This window comes from Tasmannia lanceolata, unplaced genomic scaffold (assembly GCF_043159265.1).
Source record: "Tasmannia lanceolata isolate RefF3 unplaced genomic scaffold, GAP_Taslan_0.1 ptg000019l, whole genome shotgun sequence".
Classification (NCBI taxonomy): Eukaryota; Viridiplantae; Streptophyta; class Magnoliopsida; order Canellales; family Winteraceae; genus Tasmannia; species Tasmannia lanceolata.
The window spans coordinates 16,994,329-17,002,123 of record NW_027518696.1 but is presented as its reverse complement, the minus strand read 5'-3'; positions in this window follow the sequence as shown (position 1 = coordinate 17,002,123).

Genomic DNA, 7,795 nt, shown 5'->3' with positions numbered 1-7,795 from the left:
TTCGATGCTTAGGCTATCGCAGAATCTGCTAAATTCGGCGCTTGCGAACTGGGGACCGTTGTCTGTTACAAGGGTCTTTGGAATGCCGAAACGGCAAACGACGTCGTGATAGAAGAACTTCTCCGTCACTTTGGAATTGGGTTTGACCACGGCTTTGACCTCAACCCATTTGGTGAAGTAGTCGATGGCGACGTATAACATCGTATGCCCCCCGGGGGCCTTGGGGAATGGTCCGAGTAGATCCATGCCCCACATGGCGAAAGGCAGGGGTCCTACTATCGCGGTGTACGGTGTAGCCGGTTGGTGGGGGGTGGTTGCGTACCTTTGGCATGGGCTGCATTTTTTGACGAATTCCTTGGAGTCCCTAAGGACCGTGGGCCAGAAGTAGCCGTGCCTTACGATTTTCTGGGCTAGGGTCCTGCCACCTCCATGATCTCCGCAGATCCCTTCATGTACTTCTCGTAGCGCGTAGTCTGATTCGGAGGGCACCAGGCACCGGAGGTACGGTCATGTGTATGACCGTTTGTAGAGCCTGTGTCCGTGGACCACGTAATGGGCAGCTCTTGCGGTTAGGCGCCGGGCTTCCAGCTTATCTGCGGGTAGTATACCGTTTTTTAGGTATTGTATGATGGGGTCCATCCAGTTTGGCCCCGGTGGAATCTCCAGAACTTGCATCTCGTCGATGCTGGGGTGGGGCAGGATTTCTGTGAGTACGGTGCCGAAGTCATGGGTTTCTTCGGCGGCCATTCTTGATAATGCATCCGCTCGGTTGTTCATGTCTCGCGGCACCTGGAGGACCTCTACCTCTCCCATCCCCTGCAGTTTTTCCTTTACCTTGTGGAGGTATCTTTTCATTCTGGAGCCCTTGGCTTCGTATGTTCCGTTTACCTGGTTAACGACGAGCTGTGAGTCGCTATAAACTTTCAACTTGTCTGCGCCGAGCTCCGCGGCTAGACTTAGTCCTGCTAGAAGGCTTCGTATTCGGCCTCGTTATTGGAGGCTTTGAAATCCAACCTGAGGGCATATTCCAGTGTGAACTCTTCCGGGCCGTGGAGGACCACTCCTGCTCCGTGTCCTTTATTGCCGGAGGAGCCATCAACGTGCAGGATCCAAGGGGTTTCGCTGTTCTGTGCCGAGGGATCTTGCATCCCGTCGTCGCAAACCTTGTGCGCAGTGAGGCCCTCGCTGCTCTCCATTATCGCTGGCTCTTCGGCCGGGGCCGTGAATTCCACTATGAAGTCAGCGAGGGCTTGAGATTTGATAGCCGGCCTTGGGCGGACTTGTATGTCGAACTCGAGGTCTCTGGTTTCTGGAGAATCTTCCTGAGGGGCTGATCGGTTAGCAGGACTATGGGGTGGGCCTGGAAGTAGGGGCGGAGCTTTCGAGCGGCACTGACGACTGCGAGGGCGAATTTTTCTATATTCGAATATCGGATTTCCGCACCGTGGAGAGTCTTGTTCACGTAGTACACAGGGCGTTCCTTTTTGTCGCTTTGTTTAGCCAATACCGCGCTTACTGCCGTGGGGCTGACGGCCAGATATAAAAATAGCTCTTCCCCCGGCTCGGGTTTTGCGAGTACGGGCGGTGTCTGGAGGTATTGCTTCAGAGAGTCGAAGGCCTCTTGGCAGGCCGGGGTCCATTCGAATTCCTGTATGTTTTTTAATTGTTTGAAGAAGGGTTGGCACTTCTCTGCTGATTTGGGCATGAATCGGCCGAGGGCCGTGATTCGCCCTGCGAGCCTCTGTACTTCTACTGCTGCCGTCGGGGGTTCCATGTCTAGGATGGCCTGGATTTTTTCTGGGTTGGCCTCGATCCCTCTTTGGCTGACCATGAACCCCAAGAACTTTCCGGAAGTTACCCCAAAGGTGCATTTCGCGGGGTTCAGCTTCATTCGAGCTCGTCATAGGGTGTCGAAAGTTTCCTGAAGGTCGGAGATGTGTCTGGCGGCTTCCAGGCTTTTTACCAGCATATCGTTGACATATACCTCCACGTTCCTTCCAATCTGTGTTTGGAATAGCTTATTCACGAGCCGCTGGTAGGTGGCACCTGCGTTTTTTAACCCGAAGGGCATGACAGTGTAGCAGTAGACGCCCTGGTCGGTGATAAACGCTGTTTTCGGGATGTCTGGCTCGTGCATTTTGATATGATTGTAACCTGAGAATGCGTCTAAGAAGGTGAGGAGTTCGTGTTCGGAGGTGGCGTCGATGAGTTGGTCTATGCGCGGAAGGGGATAGGGGTCTTTTGGGCAGGCCCGGTTGAGGTCGGTGAAGTCTATGCAGGCCCGCCACCCTCCGCTAGCTTTCTTGACCATCACGACGTTTGACAGCCACTCGGGATACCGGATTTCCCTGACGAATCCGGCTTGTAGCAGTTTTTCCACTTCGGCCTTTATGTGAGTTTGGCGCTCTACTGCGAAGTTCCTCTTTTTCTGCCGGACGGGTTTAAGGGCGGGGTTCACATTCAACTTGTGGACGGCCATTTCCTTGGGTATCCTAGGCATCTCCTTGGCGGACCATGCGAACATGTCTTTGTTTATTCTGAGGAAGTTGATCATCCGGTCTCGCAGAGGGCCTGTTAACATGGAACTTACCCGGACTTGTCTCTCCGGCTGATCTTGGGTCAGGGAGATGGAGTCTAGCTCCTCGGCGGGCTCTCCTCTGATTGCGTGAGCCCGCTGCCGAGGGTCTTCACTACCGATTGTGAAGTTTTCGGCTGGGGCGTTGGTTCCTCTTAGGCTTGCTGCGTAGCACTGGCGTGCTATCATTTGCTGTCCCTTGACCTCTCCTACTCCGTCCGGAGTGGGGAATTTCATCTTGAGATGGGGGGTGGAGACTACGGCTCCCAAGTCTCTGAGAGCAGGGCGCCCAATGATGGCGCTGTAGGTGAACGGTATGTCTACGACCAGGAAGGTGGTCAGGATGGTTTTCTGCAAGGGGTACGCCCCGAAAGTCACGGGCAAGTCGATCTTGCCGTCTACCCGTACGGAAGCCCCGGAGAAACCGTAGATGGAGTATTCCGCGGGTCCCAGCCTTTCCCTGCTCAATTTCATTTCTTCGAAAGTTCCGAGGTGTAGCACATTGACGGAGCTTCCTGTGTCCACCAAGATTTTTCCTATGTCGAAGTTGGCGACGACTAGCCTGATGACCAGTGCATCGTCATGCGGGACTTGTAGCCCGTCGAGGTCTTTGTTGGAAAAAGTGATGATCTGGTTTTCATGGGGCGGATTTGTTCGGGCCTTCTTGGAAGGTATGTCCATGGAGAATACCCGTTCCGCGTATGCCCGCCGACCGGCTGTTGTCGGCCCTCCAGCTGCGGGTCCGCCTGCGATGATATTGATTTTTCCTATGATGGTAGGCGGTTGCTCGCGACCCTGTGGCTGTTCGGGGGGCTCGCCTTTTCGGGGGCGCTGGTGGCGGCTCGTGTCGTGTTTGCTGCGGGATCGACGTCGGCTTCGAGGGTGATGCCTATCGGGGGATCGGTGTCGGCTTGTGGACCGGCGGCGGTTCGGTGACCGGTGCCTACCTCTGGGTTCGTCGAGCGGGCGCTGGGGGGGTGGATGACGCCCGAACATGGGGGGTCATCCACCCGAACCAAAGGGACCTCAAAAACCCTAGAGTTCCAATTTTTGCAAACTTTCCCATGATCAGCTCTAGAGCGCCCAAAGGTATTCCGAACGAGGTTCGGACGCTCGAATATCGGGGTAGGGTGGCCGAACCGATTGGTATTTGTCAATTTTGTTTTGAATTTTCAGAATGTGGATTTTTGTTTTTGGGCCGCTTGTTTAGACTTCTTAGTGATAAAAATGATTTGCTTTGATAGGTGAATAACATTCTAATCCGGAAAGCATACAATTTATATTTGAGGTACGTAATAACGTACTAATTTAGTGTATTGATTTATCCATGTACTTTGGATCTTCAATTCCTTTAAGAATATGTTTGATCTTCATTACGAACCTTGTGAAATTCTGTTCTGAGATTATACCCAGTTTAGCATGCCTCTTCCCTGTGACCTCATTCGTTGTGAACTATATGATATAATCTTTGTGCCTAACTATATGATATAATCTTTGTGCCTACAAATATTGTCATTGTCTTATATGACCCTATTGATTATAATCGAAATATGAGTCCTCGCTTGTGAACCACGTGTAGAATCTTTGACTTGGAACAGTCTATGATTCAAATGATCTTTGAATTTAGAAATTGGATATCTGTGTTGAGCCTTTGACATCCATGTGAACCTATGAATTGCGAACACTTCTTGAGTCTTAGATTTATGAACTTAGAACAGCCCTGCCAATGGGGTCCCAAAATGTGTTGGCCATGTGAACATAAGAACTTAGATCCCGCCAATGGGGGATATATGTTGGCCTTGTCGACATGTATGTAAATGTTAACCAGGAACTAGGTCAGACATCGCGGACAGTCCGCAAAATAACATGTCATTAGAACTGCGATATACAACTTGGTGTATTATATGATTATTATTATGTGACTAAGACGATGATCGGAAGTGCTGTAAGAACTTCAAATTTGACCCTTTGTATGTTCGTACTTTCAACTTTTGACCTAAAAGAATTCCGGCATATGCCCTCGTGATCCCCATTTGCTTAGATATAGACTTCAGACTTTGTTCTCTATTTGACCGTTCAGATATATGGAAACTTTAGCACTTGGACCTGTTTCGCATTGTTATCGATTATCATACTCTGAGTATATGCTTAACCTACACTGTATTAGTTCATTATTGTGTACTGGGCTTCGGCTGACGGTGGTTTAACAATTTTTAACCTTGCGGCGTCGAGGGGGGAGCAAAATTCTAGGATATTCAATGTTCGTCTAGTGGATTTATTTGCTTAGATTTTGATAGTGAGTATTGTTTGGACATTTGACAAAGACTACAGTTGGTTATTGTTTTGGGTAGATGGAGAGAATGAGAGTTTGACATCATTGATTTGTGTTTTGATCTTTATCATTGCTTTAGAAATTATTTCAGCATAGAATGGTTCTGACAATTGTTTTTGCAGCCTTGTATACTTGTGAGGTTAACCTTGCAGGTGTATGATGCTGTCATTCCCTGAGTTGTGTACACGGTTGGTGGGGTGACAGAAGGAGAAGAAAAAAGAAAAAAGAGGAAGAAGAGGAAGAAGTAAAAGAGGAGGAAGAGGGAGAAGAGGAAGAGGAAGAAGAGGAAAAAAGAGGAAGAGGATGAAGGAAAAAGGAGGATGAAGTCTTGGGAACAATGGAAAAGAAGAGGAAGAACAAGGAAAAAAAAGAAGAATCAACGCGGGAGAAAATTGAAGTCGCCGGAAAAAATGGAAGTTGGCTAAAAAATGGAAAAGAGGAAGAAGAAGGAATAAAAGAAGAATCGATGCCAAAAAAACTGGAAGTCGTTGGAAAAAATGGAAAAGAAGAAGAAGAAAAAGAAGAAGGGAAAAAGGAAGAATAGATGACGAAAAAGATGAAAGGCTCCGGAAAAAATGGAAAAGAAGAAGAAAATTCGGGGTTATCTCGGTCAGATTCAGGATTATCTCGTTTAACTCTGGTTATCCCGCCTGACTCGGGGTTATCCAGTACGACTTGGGGTTATCTAGACTCGAAGTTATCTCGGATTGACTCGGGGCTATCTCGTTAGACTAGGGGTCATCGCTTATCTATGCCGAACTCGGGTTATCCCAGTCTGATTCGGGGTTATTTTGGTCTGACTCGAGATTATCTTTCTAAGACTTGGGGTTATCCTCGAGTCAGACCGGGATGACCCCAAGTCAAAACGGGATAATCCCTAGTCAGACCAGAATAACCATTAGTCAGACCAGAAGAAGCCCGAGTTAGACTGATATAATTCTGAGTTTGACCGAGATAACCCCGATTTCTTCTTTTTCATTTTTTCTGGCGCCATCCATTTTTTCGGCATCTATTCTTCTTCTTCTTTTCCATTATTTTCGTTGACTTTCATTTTTCCGTTGTGGATTCTTCTCTTTTCCCCCTTCTTCCTCATCTTTTTCATTTTTCCGTCAACTTTGACTTCCATTTTTGGCATCGATTCTTTTTTTTCTTCTATTTTTTCCATTTTTTCCGACGACTTCCATTTTTTCCGACGACTTCATCCTCTCTGTTTTTATTTCTTCTTCTTCCTCTTTTTTTAATTCTTCTCCTTCCTCTTCCTCCTCTCCTTCTGCTTCCTCCTCTTCTTCTTTTTACTTCTTTATTTTCTTTGTCTTTGTTTTTTTCTTACTCTTCCTCCTATCTCGAGTTGTAGAGATGAAAAACACATGAGAACCGAATGAAAAGGAAGAAAGAGATGTCTTGCTCCGTTTTATTTGACTCAAGGACAAAATTGTCTTATGATTTGGAAAATAGTACGGGCGCCACTTTTCAGCCACCTTAATTTTCGATATGTCCCATTGGCAATTTCAGAATTTTCATTCCACCCAAGGATCTTTAATCAACAAATGAATAGTTAGGATCTCCCAACAAAATGGGCCAAAAAACATGCATTATATGAAGAGTAATTGCTGGGAGACCGACAGTAAGACTCAGAGGGACCTAACAAATACCTTCCCGCCCCAACATCACAAGTGACATAAGGCAGCCTCGGCTTTGTTTGGGTGCCAATTGCAAGGGAGCCTTAAGCAGTCCCCAAGCAAAAAAAATGCACTTTTTGGTGTTTGTTTGCCAATTTAGCATCACACTCCATGGAGACTACCAAGCAAGAATGATAGCTAATTATTGCTTGTGTGGTGACCTGGCACCCATGAGCTCTCCTTATACCCTCCATGCCTCATGTCTCCAAAATTGTAAAATTCTTTCTTCAAGTAGAATTTCTCTCTCTCTCCCTCTCTCTCTCTCTCTCTCTCTCTCTCTCTCTCTCTCTCTTTCTATAAATTGCTAATGACAGGGGCGGAGCCAGGAATTTACAGTTGGGGGGGCCAGATTGATTTACACTTGTCTTCATCGGTCATTGGGGGGGCCATGGCCAATAAACTAGCTTGGCATGCATGCATAGCCATGCACCATATAAAAGAATTTAGCAAGTCATGGGGGGGCCATGGCCCCCCTCAAGCTCTATGTGCCTCCGCCCTTGGCTAATGACACCCCACCCATATTACTTACGAGATTGGCAACCAAACACTACTTATCACTATTCTACCAGGTAAATCCTTGGTAGATAAAACAATACAAAAGTTTGTCTCCTCCCTATTGACTAATTATACCACTAATCTACATGGTAACCATCTGCATCCAAACAGGCAGCCCTTAGGTTTAGGAAAAAGTAGATTAATTTGCATAGATGGCTCATTCTCATTGGCGGGCTCTAGCTACTCTTGGTCACCATATCATTGCCCTCAGCGATGTGAACGTGATTTCTGCAGGCAACCTGAGCAGTTGCAAAGGCATGAAATGCGAGTATGTACTATGTGCCAATTGAAAAGAAGGATGACACATGGCACGATTTTATTGGCAGCCTCTCCCATCAGTCCCTACTCTGGTACCACAAAGAAAAGTATATTTTATTCGATATAAAATTTCGACCGAAATTACCGAAATTGAGCTCTCCTTATACCCTCCATGCCTCATTTCTCCAAAATTGTAAAATTCTTTCTTCAAGTAGAATTTTTGCTCTCTCTCTCTCTCTCTCTCTCTCTCTCTCTCTCTCTCTCCTCTTTCTATAAATTGCTAATGACACCCCTCCCATATTACTTACGCGATTGGCAACCAAACACTACTTATCACTATTCTACCAGGTAAATCCTTGGTAGATAAAACATTACAAAAGTTTGTCTCCTCCCTAT